Source organism: Ambystoma mexicanum, chromosome 2p (genome assembly GCF_040938575.1).
Source record: "Ambystoma mexicanum isolate Mex_15411 chromosome 2p, UKY_AmexF1_1, whole genome shotgun sequence".
Lineage (NCBI taxonomy): Eukaryota > Metazoa > Chordata > Amphibia > Caudata > Ambystomatidae > Ambystoma > Ambystoma mexicanum.
Window position 1 is genome coordinate 816619346 of NC_090923.1, and position 21105 is coordinate 816640450.

Sequence of the window (21105 nt, forward strand, 5' to 3'; positions counted from 1 at the left end):
TGAACTGCGGATTGTTATTCTTAATATGATATGATATGGCATTTGTAACGCGCCTATACACAAGTGTTTCAAGGTGCGACGAGGCGGGGGGGAACAAGGGGAGACAGACAACGATCCTACTAGGCCAGGTGTCATTCAGATAGCGCAAATGTTATACTTTGGGTTGTATCCCTTAAATATTGAGTTGGTTTTTATAATTGTGTTTATATGATATGCGATAGTTCTCATTTCCGCAAGACTTATCTGGTCCTACTTGTATTTAAATAAACCATTTATTTTTGCAATACATAGTGTTTGTTTGGACCATATGTATGCCTCAATGTCTTTGTACTAAGCTGCAGCCCTCTCTCCCTCCCAAGATAAGCCCGGCTGCTCTGTCCATGCTACCTCATTCTCAGGTGGTACAGCCTTATAGTCAGTACTTTAAGTGGGGTAAGAAATTTAGAGGGGGCCCTTGTTTGGGGGCGTGGCTTTCATTGTGGGCGTGGCCTAAAAGTACACAAATCATAGTTAGGCGCACAAACAAATGTATAAATGTATGTGAGCATTTATATTTGTGTATGCGTACTACTATGGTTTGTGTACTTTTTAAGCCATCTTTTATAAACGTAGCAATGTTACATATTTCTATGTTTATAAAAAGGTGGCTTGAAAAGTGCACAAACCATAGTAAGTTATGCACACTTGTGTGCTTACCTTACTATGGTTTGTGTACTTTTCAAGCCACCTTTTATAAAACAGACATTTGTAACATGTTTCTATGTTTTTAAAAGATGGCTTGACACGTAAACAATTCAAGGCATCTTTTATAAAGCGTTGATGATGGACAAAACCCAAGGTGGCTTTGTCCATCGACAAAGATTTATAAAAGATACCTTGAATTGTGTACTTTTCAAGCTGTCTTTTTTTCTTTTATAAACATAGAAATAGTTCAACGTTTATAAAAGATGGCTTGAAACGTACACAATTCAAGGCATCTTTTATAAAACTTTGTCGATGGAGAAAGGCATCTTGGGCTCAGTGATCTCTGCTCAGAGCAGATAGATCACAGAGCCAGAGGCGCCTTTCACCCTCTGCGAACCCGCATGCTCTGAGATCTAATCTGCATATTAGATCACAGAGCCTGCAGGTTCGTGAGGGTCAGTGACCTGGGGAGGGCAAACAAAGGGACAGTAACTTCCTCTGATGACCCTGATGAGGGTTCATCAGAGGAAGTTACACTGATGACAGAAGTGCCAGCCAGCCTCAGCGTCGCTGTGGCTGGCTGGCACTTCTGTCAGCTCGCCTGACATAATGGCGGACGCATCTCCCATCGCAGCTGCAGCCGCGGTGGGATAATGCATCCCTCCAATGTTGTGTGGGACCGGGGGCCCCGGCAGGGCCCGGCTCAGCACCACTTTCTGGAGACTGCCGGGGCTCGGCCCAGCAGGCCCCGGCCCACTTAAAGCACAGTTTATAGTAAGAGTGGAGCTCATGTACTGCCTCAGACCTACGGTTTAGTAAAGCTCTTTAGTTGGACTTTAGAAAAACTGCCCTAAAAGAACATAGCGGTTTGGGGGGGGGGGGTGAGGGCAACCCACGTGGGAGGGAAGGAGACTCGCTGGTAGGAACATGTTATCCCTTTCCACTTGGGGTATGACATCAACCCAAATTCCCAAACCTATATGGCATATTGTGGCATAGATCCGGTCCAACTACCCCGGCACTGCTGAGAAGATGGAGTTCCATTGCACCCGATGCAGGTTCCATAAGCGAAAAAGGAAGCCAGAGATAGCACAGAGCAGAGGAGCTCCTACCGGCGCTGTCACGAGAAGCAGAAGGGAAGAAGGTATGCTGTATGAAGGCCTACAGCAGGAGACACTGTGACGAGGAGGCCCAGGCAGGGCGAGTACTGGTGTGCAGACGAGACACCAGCAGAAAGAGGTAGTGCCCTGTTGGAGAGACCAAAGACCTCAAAGAACACTTGTTGGGTGTCCTGACCCACGTTTAAGCTATCATGCCACAACATTTGGTGCTGTGGGCTTAGAAAATTCAAGATGGCGGAAAACCCAAATGTGCGCCGAAATCCAGGAAAGCTGCGCGGTTTGTGCGCACACCAAAATGGTTGTCTCAATTTACAACCCACCAGTGCGAGAATGAAAGGCCGGGGTGCCATGAGGGAAATGGGTTGCCAAAGGAAAAACAGTAGCGCCGGTTAGCTTCAAAGCGCTTTAAAACCACCATTGGACTACCCGCACAGTAGTCTGAAACCATTGGGAATGGAAATGCTGATTGCCAAATGCAACCTAGAATTGTGGGGAATTCATTTGTTAAATCCCAAAAATGGGTGCAGTACCAGTACTCACCACTATCCAAAAGCCGGCATTTTAAAACCACACCAGATTTTACTTTTTTGTGTAAAACTGAATGAACCCAAAGCAGGCTAAAGAAAGACTTACTGAGAGGTGGATACAATGTAAAGTGATATTCTGAAGTGACTTGAAGGTTTATAACAAGACTGGCTGAGCTGTGGATTGCAGCAGTTTAAGTTGCACTGGATTTAAAGACACTAAAATCGAAAATGTTTAGATTAAATGAGTGACCTATGTTTGGTGTCACATGCCTTTGTAATTGTTTAAATGTCATAGTTTTAAACTTAGAATCAGCCTTCTAGCTGCATATGTGAAAATGTTTAGTTTTATTTGAATGCAGAAACTGGGGAACAGAAATGACAGCTTAAAGAGATTCCAATTTGCCTGGCAACTACCCCCATCAGGAGTGAAACAGTCACAGCTGTGTTCCCAGGCCTAGCTGCCCTTTTGCTGCCCACACTAAGGATATGCCATCTATCTGATAATTGAATTACCTGTGCTCTGCAGGAGAGTGAACAATGCAACTCCCTTCACCCAGGCAGAGGGTTTATTGAGAGGATCATAAATGGCTTCCTCTTGAACAATGAGCCTCTCCTGACTCAGGCAAAGGTTTTATTACAGCGGTCGTAAAATGTAGCTTCCTCTTGGCAGAAGCTGGGAGGAGCACTGCCTGTGAGAGAAGCTGGCTTGGCAGAACTGGATAAACCAGTATTCCTACCTTGTGCTGAGAGGAAACCACACCCCTTTGTAGCCAGAATATTGTTTAGAAAAAGATGGATCATTCATAGAGCGGACATGTGAAAATTTTATAAATGATACCATAATTCTTGTGATTTTTCTGCCCACATTTTAAGAGGTTTTTCGACCCGGTGGCGTGTTCAGGGGGGTTTTAGCGGAAAAGTGGATATTACTCTAAATGTATGCATGTTAAAAATCTGAAACTTCATCAGTTAATGTCCATACTCCCTGCGCACATGTATGTAAAGTTGGGTCAATGTCAGAAATTGAAAAATCAGTTAAAAAGTCAATTATGTGCCATTTCTGAATGCAAGCTCTTAGAAACAGCAGATTTGGACAGAGACATGGCTAAATTCAGCCACACCATGTATATGTAATTTCAAGCAACTGTGTAACTGTGAAATATGTCTTTTATTATCAAATATAGAATGCGTGCAATCTGACAGAGGAGTGTCCTATCTGCAAGCCATAAAATGACATCCCTCTGACTCACAGTTCATTCCCCAATCAAATGATAAATGGAAGTTTGACCAATTAGAAGCTGAGAGAGAGGTAGGGTCAGTGATGCTAGAACACACCCACATTCTAAACACATAAAAGCAGACAGACAGGACAGATAGGGACCTTCAATTCCATCTGCCGCTGGAAGCTCTGCCGGAAAAATCCATACTTTACCTCCATCAAACCTCCAGAGAGCCAAACTAGAGACTTCAATCTATCCAGAACTAGAGACCCAGACCAGAGAACCAGAGAGAGCTGACCCAGATCACTGTGAAGTGCAGAGACCAGAGGCGAGTTTAAAACCTGACCAGATCCATGGCGAGGCCCATTTCCCTCAAGAATATAGTGTGAGTACCTAGAAAACTGTGCAGAACCAATCTCCTAGTTAAAATAATATAATTCAATCTATTTAATCTAAGTAGAACTGCCTCCTAACTGTCACCTGTCATTTGTAAAGCTGTCACTTGTCATTTCCTAGTTGCAAGCTGCACTTGTCTTTTTGAACTTTAAAATTTCAAATCTGAAAAACGACCTTCACAAAATCGCTCATATCTCCGCAACCGTTTGTGCTAGAGACTTGCAATAACTTTCATCTGAAAGGTTAGAATCGTGGCTTTCCTACGAACCTAGAACCGCATTCCTACCCCTTATAGTTTTACCGCAATCGCGGAACACGCATTTGCGAATTTTACCGCGATTTGCAAATTTCTTCACATGTAAAAACTGCTGCTGCTTGCCTTCCATTTGCCAGAAATTCGTTTAACCTGCTAACTATCCCTGCATCATTGCTAGTGTGAGCCTGGACTAATATTAACTAGATACCACTCACCCTGAACCTCTGAAAGGGAATTAAAAGCATTTCCAGCATATTTCTCATCCATTGCTAGCACAGATCAAAGCATTTTGCCTGTGTTTTCAAAACTCCTATCTGTTTTCTGTAGTGTAAGCTTGCTGGGGTGAACTGATTTACATTGATTGCATTTCTGAGAACTGTGTGTTTTCCTTCCATTTCCTTGCCTTGCATCAAGGGGGGGAGGGGATTGCCAGAGAAAAGTGATTACATTGTTTGGTTGAAATCATATTGAGTATTTTCTGTACTGCATTCATTGAATATTGCATCCACCTGAGCTTACATAAAGCATCCTCTACCACATTATACTTTTGTTCCTATTTACCAGTGTGCTACCTTATCCATTTCATGTCAACTCCTTATTGATTATAGAGAAGCGTGTTAGTGCCAGATTCTCCGTTGTTAATCTTTATCATATCAGATTAAGTGTGCTATTCAATTATTAATTTATTATAAAGTGTGATATATATATATTTTAAATTATCAAATAAACCTTTTAAACTTGCAAAACAGAACTACTTCTTGGCTCAGTGGGGTCAGGGGGATTCCAAGAGAGGGGTGTTATATAGGGGTAGTCATCCAGAACGCATGAACTGGACATAGAGATATATCAATAAGGGTTTTCATTCAGTATTCTAGACTAGGCGTTAACTTAGCTGTAGTGCTGAATTGAATCCTCTTACACACTGAAGCAGCCAGATAACACCAGCAGTAAGCCCAGAGACGGGATGTGGGATTCTGGGGTGCTTTGCATCGTATACCGCATGCCAAACACAGGCAGAGACATTCATAGGGAATACCTGGGCAAAGGAGCTGGGACGCCGAGTATATTTGGCAAAGAGATAAATGAAAAGGGGTCAGAGACCCAGTACCTGGTTGAATTGAATTGCTATGTGTGGAGAAAGCCCTGGCAGGAGAGTGTGCCAGGCAGTCTGTTGCAAGTCTGGGACCCTCCCCAAACAAAGTGAATGTTGTGGAAGTCCAGGCAGGAGAGTATACCAGGCAATGTGACTGCGAGTCTTGGTCCCACACCCAATTACAAATAGACAGATTCTAGGAGAGGAAAGAGGACCTCTTGAAAGCGTGATCCCTAGGGGAAGGGAACCATACCCTCGAAAGGGGAACACATTGTGGAAATTAAGGCGAAGGAGAAGAAACCCCTTGAGTGTGTGAAATCCAGGGGAAGGGAGCCATACCCTCTGTATTGGATACATTTCATATCCAAAGAAGATTGTGATCTATGAAGAACCTGGGAAACTTGGGGGCAGGAGACCCCTCTCCTGAGATTTGTGGAACTTTGATCATTTGTTTATTTTCACACCATTTGGAACTTTGTGTTCCAACATTGGAAAAAGCTGAAGATGGCCAGTTGAACGACTAGATCCCTTTACACATTATTTTGAGTTTAGCATGTAAGGGTCAAGTAAGGATTTTGGATACAGGATGGAGAACTCTTATTTTTGGACATTCTGACACAGACATCCTTTAGTTTCATTGAGTCAGAGAAATCCCTTGTAGTTCTAGGGCAAGAAAGGTCTTTTTCCAACCCTCTTTTTACTTAAATAAAAGTCCATAGCAACCATCACAATGCCCCTGTGTCCGAGTCATACTCCTGAATCATTACAGGACATATACAAAATCTTTGGACGGACTGGCTATGGCAGGATTTTTCCTGTGGGGTTCGTTAGGTGGGTCCACTGGGTCATTGTTATGGTACAGAAGAATGTCCCATTCAAAGTTAAATCAGTACTATGTGACAACAGGAGTAAGTACATATTGCTGACCGGGATATTATACGGGAAACCCAGGCATTGTTAAATGTTTATTCCCCCCCCCCCCATCAAGTGTGGACCTCCCACTGGAGCTCCAAGGGCTACTCGCAAAGCATGAAGTGGAACCTTGGATAATAGGGGTTGATTTTAATGACGTTATGGACTGGACACAGGATAGATTTCCTGGTACAGTGAGTGGTATGCACAGACCCACCAAGCTCATACCTTTACAATGGGCAGAGGCCTGACAGATGTATGGCATGTGCTTGCCCCTCATCAGCAGGCATTCTCATTTCACTCAGGGGTACATCTTTCCCTGTAAAAGATGGATTACCACATACCGACACTTCTCAGGCTACAACGATGCAGTATCTCCCAAGAGGTATCTGTGATCACTCTCCATTATTGTTACATTTGGGCCACCCTCAGGCACCACAGCAGCGCAACTGGCGGCTGAACGCATCTTATTTGGACCTCCGGTATGATAAAATATCATATCATACCGGAGGTGGTAACGGACCTAAGTAATAAGACCTCAGAATATTTTTAATTAAACTCCCCCTCCATTGAAGACCCAGTGACCTTGTGGGAAGGTTACAAAGCAATGCTTTGTGGAGAAACCATCTCAGTGCTGGCTACCAGAGAAAGAAAATGGTTGGGGACGCTAGTACAACTCAAAGTGGATCTTGTGCAGTTAAAGGGCGAGTTTATCTCAGGTCAGTCAATGGAGACCTACAGATGGCCGTTCAAAACCCGAGACACATACCATACATGTGCAACAGGTACCGCTAGACATACCAATCTGTCTTCCCAGGCTAGAGTTTATGAAACTGGGGATAAGGCAGGGCAACTGCTGGTTTGACTATAGAGACAAGACCAAATGTCCTGACATATCCAAGGTATTACGTCAGCTACAGGTACACTAGTCGCAGACAACACTGAAATCTGTGAGATCTTTGCCACATATTACACCCGGCTATATCAGATGCCCCGAGACTGACCCACAATTCCATATACAGATTTATTGTATGGATTACCCCTACCCACCATTACGACACAATAGCCAGAGTCCCTAGAATTAGATATTATGGAGGATGAGGTGACTGCAGCGATTGTTGCTCTTCAATCGGCCAAATCCCCAGGGCCCAATGGATTCCCAGCAATGACTCAATGATAAAGTCTCCAAACCCCTGCTAGGCATGTTTCAATGGAGTAGAGAAAAAGGTGAACTTCCTCTGAATCTGTGCATGGCACATATCGTAGTCTTCCCTAAAAAAGATTGACCACCGGCGGACTGTGTCTCCTAATGCCCGATCGCACTAACACAGAAGCGAAGTTCCTGCCTAACATCCTTGTGCAGAGTTTATTGACAATACTACCCCCACTCATACTTCCTGATCAACCCGGGTTTTTCCCAGATCTGGTGACACGATTGAATACATGCAGACTTCACATTGCCCTCGAGTGCATAAAACAATCTCCTAATCCACTCGCTGTGGTAGATTTTGAAAAAGCATTATACTCAATCCACTGGAACTTTGTCTGGTCATTGCTGCTTAGAATTGGGGTGGGGCCTGTTTTTTTTAAATGGGTCTGATTATTATATACCCGGTCCACATCGACCGTCGCAGTTAATGGACGGATCTCTGCTATGTGCCTGGTAGAACATGGAATATGACAGGAATGCCCCTCTCCCCTTTTCTTTGCGTTCTCGCCACAGAACCTTTGGTGATATGGTTACATGGTGACCCTCTACTCACAGTGCTCAAGTTGCCACCAGGGCAAGACGATCAGGCATCTTTATACACCGACGACCTGTTATACTTTGGAGATACTCGAAGGTCTGGCCCTCGTGTGATCGGAATCCTAGAGATTTATAAAGAGGTATAGTGGACTCCATGTTAATTGGGATAAATCACTCTTATTACCGATTTGCAGAGGTCCGGAAGCAATCCCAATGGACTGTAGGTTTCGGTTAATCACCAATTTGTTTAAATATCACGTGAATTCAAATAGTAGCAGACCCAAAATCACCTATTGCCGATCACGGAAAGATTCCAGTCTGACACTAAATTCTGGGTGGCTCTTCCACTATCTATAAATCGGGCACACTGCTATGTTCAAGATGATGACTCTTTCTCACCATCTGTACGTCCTCCAAAATACCCATGAGCAATCCCTCAGGTGGAATTCTGCGTGAACAGACACTGAGAACTGCGCACTCTTTATTGCTCAATATGGGTGGTATGGGAGTCACAGATTTACGCAAATACGTTTGGGCATCCCAACTGGCAGTAGCCAATGAATGATTGTGCAGTGATCCCTTGCATCCGCATATTGGTATAGAACTAGATGGCTTTTCACTCCCAACCCTCTCTAGACACTATACATTTATGCCGATTTTGGAGACTTACCATCGGCATCACAGCAGGTCATCTGGGTCCATAGAGCAACCACAAGAGCAGTGAGTTGGGCAGGCAAGATAAAGCGCGCTCCCATCTGGCATAAACGTGTTGTACATGAACCCTGTGAATTGGATTTTGCGAATGTATGGAATGTGAAACAGATTTGTTCTGTTGGAGATGTGATAACTAAACGATTAAGCACATTTGGGGCATTACAGCAAAGATTTGATTTAGCAGTTCCTGGCTGATATAGATACCTCCAATTTAAACACGCTATGCGCATACAGCTTGACAGGGGATACGATTGCTCTGACCAGAAACTGATAAAGGGCAATTTGTATGGGTATTTGACTCACAAAAAGCCAATTTATACATTATACCAAGTACTTAACTGTACTCGTCAGCCTCTGACTAAGCTTGAACAAAAGTGAGAGATGGACCTGGGCCCTATTGACACTGAACTGGCAGGAACCCTTAATGTCACCATGCAAAGTTGCGATACCTGCCAAACATCGACTAGTTCAATTTAAAATTTTCCACATGGTCTATTATACTCGAGATATGCTATATAGATGGAACTGTGCTGCGGATCCTAATTGCCTATGCTGTTCTGGGACTGGCCCTTATTGTGATAATCATCCGGTTTTGGTTTACGATCCAGCGACACATATCCCAAAGAACTGGATTGCCCATACCCGACCATCCAAAACTGGCACTGCTGGGCATTTGAGGGAACACAGTATTCTAAATGTGAAAAGCAATTTTTGTCTAATGCTTGGATTATAGTAAAGTGGAATATTGCCATGATATGTTATGCGACGACGTCGCTAAAGATTGCTAAATGGGAACAAGATTTAGATAATTGCATGGCGATGGAAGAGCAAATTTACAAAATACATGGATGCCCACAGACATTCATTAAGTTATGGGAGAAATGGAAAGCTCAGAATAGTTAATGTGCGATAATAGATTTGATGTGCATGTACATGAAATAATATATGGTTTTGGTCTGGTTATCTTGTGCATTCTTGCTGTAACAGTTGGCTTGGTGTGTTCTGGGTGCATGTTGCACCCTCTTTGTGTTATAATCAATAAACCGAAATAAAAAGAGATTAGGTGATTAGCAGTGTTGAAGGGAAGAACATTTATTTTTCTGATGTTGAGATTATGTTTGGCTGCAATGGCACATTTGGAGTTGAAGAACAATAAGTTGTGAGATAGGTTGAAGATGACACCAAGGGTGCAAGCAGAAGCACGTAGGGAAGGTAGTCATGGGTGATTAATAGAGGAGGGGGAGAGGAAGAGATAGCAAGTTGGATGGCAAGTAGAGAACTTCAGTCTTAATCATCTCCTCTGGATATTGGCACATGGGTGAGGTCAGGCCCAGACTTTCAGGTAAGGTTGGTCTGCAGTTTGGGTCAGTGCACTCCTTTTGAAGGGGGCAATAACTGAGGGGCCATCTCTGTAGGTGGTCAGGGGAAGTATACTTAATCCTCTTTCTCAGCCTGCTTCTGATCCATTATAGACCTAAAAGGTGGCAAACAGGTTTCTTTAATCCAAAACCTTCAAGACGCAGGAATGTCAATCTGCCATTACCCTAATAGCTCCCAGGATTACCTTGGTTCATTGAACCAGGAGGATGCCCGCCTGTGCATACCAATCAGAAAGACTCACTGTTCCCAACGTTTGACACAAAGCAAGGCCTTTTCTAGTTCATGGTACTTCTTTCCTCTGCACCAAAGTCTTCACCAAGATGCTGGAAGGAATGCCCCACAGCAAAAACATCCCGTTACAACCCTACCTGGATGAGTGGTTGGTGTATGTGCTCTCCCCAACGAAGGCCGAAGAGAACAGAATTGTGTGTCAGACCCCCATCAGATTAGGATGGATCCTAAACCTGAGAAAAGTAATCTCCCCCAGGCCTCCGACTAGAGAAACTAACTTCAGTTCACTAGAGGATCCAGTCTTCCTTCATCCAGCAAGAACTGTCAAACTCAAAACCAGGCTGTGCTCTCTTCACCATACCATTATCATAAGCTCACGGTCTACCAATGGCTCCAAATCCAAGAGGGCTCCTTGTTTCCTGGGTCACAAACACCTGAAGCCCCTGCTGAGCTACCATCTGTTCCACAATTCACCTTTGCTAATTTTTTGCCACAGCTCCAAAAAGGTGTCTTGTGGAATCACATCTCCTGAAGGATTTTCCCCATGTCCTCTAACAATTAGTAGTGTTAAGGGTTGGAGAGTCAATGGAGTGTCACTCTAGCCAATGATATAGCACAAGCCCTTTGGTCACCTTGAGAGGCAGTGGTCTTATCCAATTGGAGGGAAATCTCAGTAGTACAGCCAGCACTTCCATACTTCTCTGCATCCTCATGGGTTAGGCCATCCTGCAGAGAAAGTTCTACCTGCACCATAAGTGGGTTTTGAGGTGGGCGAGATCCTTAAAACTAGCAACGGTAGAGATGCCATCATGGAAAGGCTAGAACCCCAGCTTTTTGTGTCAAGAATAGAGAACATCAGGGCCAATAGGCTCAGCAGGATATTCCTCTCCTCATGGGAACCAACACTGTTCACTGCAAGGGGGTTGGATTCTCCATCCTGGACCTTTCTCTTCCAATAAAACCAACCAACGTTCAATTTATTCCTCCAGGACGATGGACCCTCTGGCTTGAGGTCAGGATGCACTCTGTGCACTGCCCTCTGGCCCTCATAACTCCTCTGTCATCCCATTTACACTCCTGTCCAGGTTTCAACTCACAGTCCCAGTGAGGACACCACAGTGATAGTATTGGAACCAGCTGAGAATGTCTTGGTTCCCTCACCTTCAGGGATTGCCTTTCTCCACCCAAAAGATGTTCCAACTCTCACTCTGCCCTCTCAGACACACCCACTCCTCTCCCAGTGGACACTACAGCTGATGGTATGGCCACCAAAGATGGGGGTTGGATCCTGTTAAGCATGTTTACGAAATTCGCTACCACCACCCAGGGCTCCCAGAAACCTTGAGTCTTAAATGCTTATTCTAGACATCTGCAGTGCTTTCCCTCCTGGTGCTCCAGCCAGGAGTTAGCATTGCTTACCTGTCAGACACTACTTATCCTGAGAGAGGGTTATGATCTGGAGCTCTTCGATGATTCACTACAAGTCCAACTTTCAGCCATCAAGGAGTTTAGAGAACCATAGTGGGGCGTTGGAGAGGCAGATAACTAGGTATATACAATCTCTGGGCCTCCCATCAGGACCCTTTTTATTTTTGGAATTGTATTTATTTGAAGTACAGGGGTGGGAATTTCAATCAGGAATACAATGACATGTATAAATGGTGGAGGCATTTCCACAATGAGTTGGGTTAGAATGGTGCTCTAGGTCCCCAAACAACGGTTAACGGGTCCAAGCAGGAATGTGCCTTGATCCTGTGAGGTAGCAGAAGCTCTGCTGTGAATGGATAGTCAAAAGGTGGGAGGATTGTTGTGCCTGGAAGCAGGAGTTAGGTAAAGGGTGAGCTCAGTGAAGTTCTGACGTGAGGAAGGATTTTGGCCCATTCCCATTTCCAGCACTAAAAGGCCCAAACAGGGAGTTTTCCTTGGCTGCAGACGAGGGGGCTGGATGCAAAAGGGAAACTGGATAATATAGGTAGTGTGCCACATGACACTCTGGGAGCCAATTCAGTGGTCTACGTGGCTTGTAGACTTATAGGCTGGGTCCTCAGTGTTGTAGGCCCAAGGAGCTTCGTTTTGCAGGCAGGACCCTCATATTGTGTATTCTGATCTGGTTCTCAGCGGCACTGGCACACCCATCCTGGAGATTCCACTTAAACTCTTTACCTGCGATAATGCATTTGTCCTAGCTCCTACTTCTGCCTGGTGGATTGGAGAGCTATGGGTCTCTCTATTCGTCTCCCTTCTAGTGCTTACTTTCTGATGCTTGGTGTGGAGCCCCTCCTCCTCCATATGCCCTAAGGTTATGACCCCATTTCACTTAAATGTGGATCTGGTCCTACCTTCTCTTCCATACTGGAAGACAGTCCCATGGGTATCGAAAGAGTGCATCTGGATCTTCCCACCTTCATCAGGACCACATAATCCCTACTAGTCACCACTGGCAACAGACATACAGGAAGGAAGCATTCCATGGCCACCATCAGACACTGGATTATAATCTCCATCGCTCATGGCTTATGATCTTCGCAGCTCGAAGGTCATGAAGTACATCAGAGGGAGAGTTCATCAAAAATGTGTGTGCCCCTATCCGTATCCAAGTGCAAAATAACTGGGTGCAGACGCTCCACAACCTTGTGGATGTCCGATTGGTTCCTTCCTTGTCCCAACTCCCAATTTGTAGCAATTTCTAGACAAATCATCTATGGAGAACCACTCATATTACTCTTACATAAAATTCAAATAGGTTTTTAATATTTCGTGTGAATGAAAAAATAATAATGTTCTAATTAAAAAGAAAACCAATTGAAAGAAGTTTACGATACAAGGATTATTCTGTGTATCATGTAGAATAGGTGAAATCAAAAGAAAAAACAATTCAGTTAAAGTGTAAATCAAATCTCATTCTTCTTTGAAAGCCTTAATCAAAATCTTGATATCAATTATAATCATTGTTAAACTTTGTGTTTCAGTGAGAAAGAAAAGTTCAAAAGTGAAAGTTCAAAGATTGTAACTAAATAGTAGGAAACACAGTCATTCATTAGTACTTGCATCCCCTTTTACTGCAAATTAAATGCTTATAATATGACAGACTACATATTCAATTAGTGCATGTAACCATTCCCAGGTATAAAGTCCTTGGTCTTTGTTCCAGGAATTACTAAGTTGTCCTCCTGGTATTTGGAGTCTTGTGTCTGGGTCTTCGGATATCTATCTTTGCCAAAGTGAAATAATAAGTGACAAACACTGATAGGGAGCTCGCATGAGACTAAAATTTGTCAGGTGTGGTTCCCTTGCATTCTTCACGTTTTGGCAGGTACTGTAGTTGTTACCGCCTTCTTCAGGGCATCCTATTGCAAGACCCTGCGGAAAAAACATGAAGTTGGTATGAGTGGACCTCTAGATAAGTGCTTGTAATTACTAAGCATAGACTAAATTCAAAAGCTTGTAGTTACTGGCTTTACTTTCTGTATGCCGGGAACTGAATCCCAAGCTCTGGGGCCTGCCCGCAGTGGGAAACCAAAAAAAGGGCTCTGGAGACTTTCAAGACAAAGCAGGAAGTGCGTAGAGCTGTGTGTAGCTGTAAGCCTGCATGCTTGGTTCCTGTAGATCAGGTTCTCTTGTCTCGAGAAAATAAAAAAAAGAGAAAGATTGTGTCATGAGTATCTGACCTCCTAATGCGGGGATGTATAACTTAATGTGCTGTACTGGAAGAAAATTCAAAATGTTCACCTTTAGTCTTAGTGGTCTGACTTGTGGTAGTGGACAACGCGGGACTAGCATGGATTGTCGTGGTGCATCCCTTTCTCCAGCTGTGAGGCCAACAATGACGTGTAGCCGTACCTGTGCGAAAAAGGGGACAACTGAATATATTTGTGTGAGTTTTGATGTTGCAAACTGTATGGTATCTAAATACATTTGCGCAGGCCCCCTAACAATATGACACGCGGGTCTTACCTGTGTCATTGGTGTTATGACCCTCTGTGTTGGAATCCAGAAAAGTGAAGTAAAGGGAGGCAGGTCCTTAGTTGGTAATGCTCCTAATCTGCAATGGGAAGAAACGCAGACTAAGGATTTCTGCAAATGCTGGGCCATGTACAACTAATAGGTATAAGGAAGTGCTTCCCAGTGAGAGTTGCTGCCAAATGCTAGGTCCACATATTAATAAAACGTCATTGCCCGAAAATGTGGCAAGCGTGTAAAACAGCATTTCTGGGACTTGGCCTGTTAGTCAATTATGATTCCAGGGAGCTGCCGTTGCCTGTCTTATGTGCCTGTGCAGATGCCTACCTCGTGTCCACAGGCACTGCGGGAAGATCATTTGCTGTCGGCTGGGCTTCTGCTGTGAAGACTCGCTGTGGCTCTGCACTACCTAGAAGCAGAAACATGGTCATGGTACCCACGTACAATGCGCAGACTTTCTATTAGTTGCCTGTAATGTTACGTGATGACGTGGACGACCCCGAGTGTTGCTACCGGCTCCGTCCGTCATCATGGAGATGATTTGTTGTTTATATGCCTATACTGATGAAGGCTGCTTGCCCCCGGTTGGCTAATGTAGAATCTATGCTGCCGATTTATTTTCGTGTACCAGCGGTAGGCGCGGGTTTGCCATGAGGTCTCCCTGGCTATGTAGTGTATGCTCAGGAGCTACATACTGTAGGAGCTAATCCTGAGTAAATGGCTAAAGACATGCCGGGAAGTCAGTCGGGATTAAGGCCAGACCCGGCTATGGCAGAGGGATCCCTACCTCTAAGCTTGGCGGTGAGGGTACCTAAAAGTGGGGCAATAAACATAGCAGCCATGGCCTAGATCCGGCGTAGTGCATTCTAAAGCAGTGTGGCCACTCTGGGGCCACATGTAGGCGCTACATGGCACTCCCTAACCCAATGCCTGCTGTAGTGCATGCACTTGGGGTCCTTATAGTCAAGAAAAAGGGGTCCCCATACGGGGTCACAGTGTGTGGGACCTACTCAGAAGGTGATGGGTTGGAAAATTTCATTGAGGCCATGGTGATATGTATCCAGGCGATGTATCCATCTGGACTTCCTGTACAGGAGACTTTGTTGTATATCAGGTCCTCCTTTTACTCTCTCCAAGACCGACCAGAACAAATCATTCGGCGTGCATGTCTGGTTTCTAGATAATGCGTACCTAGGGGTGCTGTCAGAGTTTTACACTGTATCCTAGAACGGTGTTTTCCGATATTCTGATATGTATTGCTCGGGTAGTCTGCCCGACATACCGAAGGCCACATGGGCACTGGATTCAATAGATCACATTCACACTCTTACAGTTTGTGAAATCCTTGAGGAACCATTCCCGCTGACCTATTTCGAAGAATTTAAGCTTAGAGGTGAACTTGCAGGCCACAAAATTCCCGCAGGGATAGTGTCCTTGCAGTGGGCGCAAAATTCGTTGCCCCATTTGTCTCAAATCAGGTTGAAAAAGTGAATGCACCAGGTGTTCCTTAATATTTTTCTCTCATTTATATGCAAAATGCAGTGTCGGGTCATCAGGTAAATTGAGCCGGGCTATGTGCCAATGATGGATAATGGCTCTCTTGATCTGTGACATATGTGTACCATGTGTGACTACGTAGGTAAGGCGGTCTTCGATATTCATGTTTGCTGTGTCTGATGGTTGTAATAAGTTTTCCCTGTTGGTATTTAGTGCTCTTTTGGCTGCTCGGTCCAGGAGATGTTTGGGATATCCTCTTGTTCTGAGTCTAGTGGATAAAGCTGTAGAGTGTTTTTTAAAGTCTTCCTTAGATGTGCAATTCCTACGGATCCGTAGGAATTGCCCATAGGGCAAGTTGTCTTTTGTATGATTCGGGTGGTTGCTAGTGTGGTATAGCAACGCGTTTCTGTCTGTGGGCTTCCAGTGCAAGTCGCATTCAAGGACTCCACCCTTGTGTCGAATTATCAGGTCCAGAAATGGAACTTGTGTGGTGCTGTGCTGTGTTCAATAGTGAACTGGCTATCTGGATTACATGTGTTGAGCCACTCCCAAAATTGCAACAGGAAGTCCAGTTGTCCCGTCCATATAAAAAAAAAAAAATCACATCGTCAATGTACCTGTACCAATGACTGACCTGGTCACGCCAGGCATTGAGTGGGGACACATGTTTGTCTTCAAATTTGGCCATGTATAATATCACCATGCTGGGGAAAAATGCAGCCCCCATCGCTGTCCCCTTGGTATGTAAATAGATTTTACCATCAAAAGGCGAAGAGGTTCTTTCGTAAGGTGATGGACATAAGCTCCAAAATAAAGTTGGTGGGTACCTGATGTTGTAAGGGATTTTTGTGAGCCATTCACATGCACATTCAATGGCTACTTCCTGCGATATGTTGGAATACAGGGACTTAATGTCCATGGTGATCAATAACTATGTTGAGGGGTCAAATGGCATGTCTTCCTAAATAGTTATGGTGTGCTTAGTGTCCCTTAGGTATGTAGTGGTTTTCATACTTAAGGGTTGTAGAAAGATGTCGACAAATTTGCTGAGGGGCTCTAGAATGGAGCTGCACCTTGACACTATTGGTCTGCCTGGTGGGTTCTGGGGGTCGTTGTGTATTTTCAGCAAAATGTAGAAGCAAGGAGCTCGGCCACCTGACTTAGTAAGGAACTCTGCTTCTATCTGGGTGATCCAGTCTCATTGTAATGCAAAGTCTACTGCTTCCATAATCTCTTGTTCCAAATCCTTTGTGGGTTCCTTCCGGAGAATGGAGTAGCATTCTCTGTCGTCCAGTAGTGCGCGTTCCATGGCTTTATATTGGGTGATAGACATAAGGACTACTGCACCCCCCTCCCCTTATCTGCCGGTTTAATCACTATACATTTATTGTTTTGTAGCAGTGTAAGGGTTTGTTTTTCCTTCCAAGTGAGATTATGGTTAAACTTCATCTTCCTAGTCTTCAATTTGGCCAGGTGGTGTAAGACACATTTTTCAAATTGCAGGAGTTCAGGTGGCACTTGATTATCCGAAGGAGTGAAGGTGGATGGTTTATGCAGACCCATGTCTGCTTCCTGGTCTTCTGTCTCCTGAGGATGTTCTTTAAAGAAAGTGCAGAGTCTGACCTTACACAGGAAGGTGCGTACTTCCATCTCTACATCGTACCAGTCTGTCTGTTTCATTCGAACGAAGGAGTGTTGTTTGGTCAAAACGGATATTTGTGCTTCTGTAAGATCAATCTTGGCCAGGTTAAAAATGGGTGTTGTTAAGGCCTCAGTGTTGGATGTTAATATCTCGGTCTCCGGGGGCCGGATCTCCCTCCTCTGGGCAGTGGACCCCACTGGGGGTGGTCCCATTGGGGATTGCCAAACCCGCCTCCTCCTAAAAAAGGAAAGAAATTAGATGGTAGATGGGTATAATTTGTCTGTGGTTGGCTTAGCTGCTGCCTTAATTGATCATCCGACGATGATCCGCTACTGGACCCAGAGAATGTGACCCCTCTGCATCGGTTTTTCTGCGTTTTGAGAGAGGGAGAGCCACCAGGAAGCTTACTTGTTCAACATTTGCTTGGTCTCCACATGGGGCAACCTAAACACGGTGCTTTCACACCATCACAAGTACCTTCCAGATGGCCCTGTGGCCTTTGGATCCACTCTCCAAAAGGCACAGCACTAGAATAAATTCACCACAAGTGCAGCAACGGGTGTGGTGTGTTGTTCTACTATGGTGTCCAGTTGATTCATTGAGGACTGGAGTGAGGAAAAGAAACTAAGGAGTAACGCTTGGATTATTTACTGGTAACCTTCATTCCACCAATTCCTACTCTTCCTAGTACCTTGCACACTTCCTGATCCTCTCACCAGGGAGAGTTGGGTCTGGTCAACTACTTGGTAAAATCAGGTGGGTTTAAGGGTGACGCTGCCTCTTATCCTCTCAGTGGGGGCTGCCCATCACTTATGACCATTTTTAGTTGACAGGTAGGCTTCCCTTCTCAGGGTTGGAGATCACCTAATTTATTGAAGACTGGGGTGAAGACAATTACAGCTCAGTGCAATACAGATTACCAGAAACGAATCCAGGCATGTCCATACACAATATAAACAAAACGAGAAGAAACCCATCATTCCATCTCCATTAATTGGCCTAATGTTAGAAGGCTACACATACCTCTCACACCACTCATTTCCCCCACAATATCTCTCCATACTATCTATGACTTCAATATATTATCAACATTGACCGCTAAATCCCCCATCATTTCTACAGGAACCCCCTAATGACACCCTGCTTCAATATCACCATCCTTCATTACAAACCTCCTGTCCCTCACCATCTCATTTTCACAAAGTTGATTATCCATGCCACTCTCTTTCAGACTGTGGCAAAGTGGCCTTTCATTTCTTACGTGTAACAAACCAACAGGACTTGCTTTGGAATATCCTAAAACAGTAACATTTCATACCATATGTCTTTCTAACCTATCCCCCCCTAGATTTTATCTTCTACAAGTCGCCAGTCTTTCCTGGGTTTCCCCGATTCTCAAATCAGAAGCCGGGACATATCTTTTACAAACAGCACTTCAAGCAGGATAGGTTGTCACTGGTCCTATGGCAGGGATATGCACCCTTTGGTTCTCTAGATATTTTGGACTACAACTCCCAACAGACCTAGCCAGCATAGTTAAAGGTGAGGGATAATGGTAGAGGTAGTCTAAAACATCTGGAGAACTGCAAGTTGCAGGTATCTGCCCTTTGGCAACACATCCTGGTTACCATAAGAAATGATATTACCAACAGGGTTGTCGTGGGTGTCAACTTTGGGGCAGGGAAGCTCCTCCAAAAAACCCCATGACGAGTGACTACTACCATGCCGCGGTGATTGGGAAGGCAAGGATGGGGCAGGGTAAAGACTACGAGTATCAAGGTAACCTTCACATGAAAACAGCTTCAGCCTTTTTGGCATTTGATGCAGCAAATTTTCCCCTACCCCTTCAAAGCAGGAGTGCCCTCCTTTTCCATAAGAAAAGAAAGTGGTACCAAAGTAGGAATCTCACACTTTCTACTCCACACTTCATCTATTTGAGCAGTTTATCTTGTTTTTTCTCCAAAGATCCATAAAGGAATAAAAAGGTATTTGGAATGTTCATGTGCAAACTGCATTATTATTATGGGTCAAAACACAGTCCACAGCTGCAGCCATATGCAGAAAGACACCTTCCATCACGGGATCACGCATGCATCCCTCTTAGATGTATCATCACTACTTCATCTGCCTGTGATACAGGTTTGTGTGACTGCTCACACATTCAACCACCACAGCTTGAACATAGGCAAGGCACGGGGGAACTAGGCAGATGAGAATATGTGCTTATTCCTAAATTGCATATTCCGCTCGGCTATTCATTCGTATAGGATACCCAATGTGCTATTAATTTCAGTTTTAGGTCTAATGTGTAGTGAACTGACACATTGTGGCCTGTATTTAATTTCAGACAAAAGTATCCTCAGGTAAACAATGACAAGTTTCCAGTGATCACTCCGTTTTTGCTACAAGTTTATACCCAGGGGCAAAGATTCATTCTAAAAATGCTCCACACAGGAATATCTTTGAGGGTTCAATCTGGGATCGGATATAGATTTTGTATAATGCGATTCTTCAATATGCCATACAAGGGTGTGGAAGGAGGAGATCGACAAACAGGTGGAATGCTTTTGGGCAAAGACTTTTATTAATCAAAAGAAGAAGAAAACCTGCCTATCCCTAACTCCAGGAGGGGTTTCCTTGCCTCAACAAAATAATACGGAACTGTCAGACTGTCCGCAACTAAAGAGTCCACGGTCCTTTGTCAAAACACGACCTCTAACCCTTACTCTTCTAACTGGACTAAATGGGACTTGTCCCATCTTGGTGGATATAGTTTGCAAAGTAGGTGGAATGTCTCCCTTGCCCTGGCCTTTTCAGGCTGGTTTTTACAGTTCCAAACAGCAAGGGGAAGGACTCCCTTCACCAGGCCTTTCTCAGGCTTCTCTTCGTAGTTCAGCAAAAGTGGGGGAAATGTCTCCATTCCCCTGGCCTTTCTCATGGTGGAGCCCTTTCAGTGGGTCGGTGGACAGTCCTGGTATACTCCCCTCTCAGGTACTGCCAAGTACTGCCTAGGGTCTCAGACCCCATCAATATGGTTTGTCGCATTTGGGTTCCAGACCGCTTCATGGACCTAGGCAGCCCTGTCAGGCTTCTGGTCCATGGTGTCAGTCTAGAGCTTCTCTGAGTCTCCCAATGGCTTTTCTTCGTCTCCTTTGATTTTCGTGCTGTCTCCAGCAGCTCTGCAGCACTTCATCCGGGCTGCACAGCTCTACTTATCAGTGTTGCACAGTGTACTCAATCACTTGGATTTTCTTCTCCTGCTGGTCTCGGTCTGCTGGTCCTTGGCAGAGCAAGTAAGGATGCCGGTTCACTACCGTCCACCTCCTGTTCAGCAGTTTCACCCCCCAACCTCGTGTTCTGCAGTCCTGGGCTCTCGACCGCGGGGCCTCCGGAGAGGGACTGACAGTTCTGTTAGTCCCTCTATCACCATTAAGTTGTATGGAGTCCGATGACGATTATGTTCAATCCAGTTCTCGGAACGGTTGTTCAGAGCGCCTTGCCTAGTCTTCATCCCAGTATTTTGACATAGGTATTCAGTATAGTCAACCTCGTTCTTCTTCGTCCCAGTATTTTGAAATGACAGTTCAGTGGAGTCCACCCTATTCTTCCTCGTCCCAGTACTACTAATACTATTGGTGTGGCATATGTACATGGGAGAGCCTATGGGGTAAGAGGAAGGTAAGGAAGGCAAGGGGAGAAAGGTGGGTGAGGGGTGATAATAACCG

General features: G+C 44.7%; 1 protein-coding gene across 3 annotated transcripts in view; it reads right to left on the reverse strand.

The window, feature by feature from the left end:
* Nucleotides 1-21105, reverse strand: part of LOC138566823 (G-protein coupled receptor 4-like) — a 404006-nt gene that overhangs the window by 73370 nt on the left and 309531 nt on the right. The gene's annotated exons all lie outside the window — the stretch shown is intronic.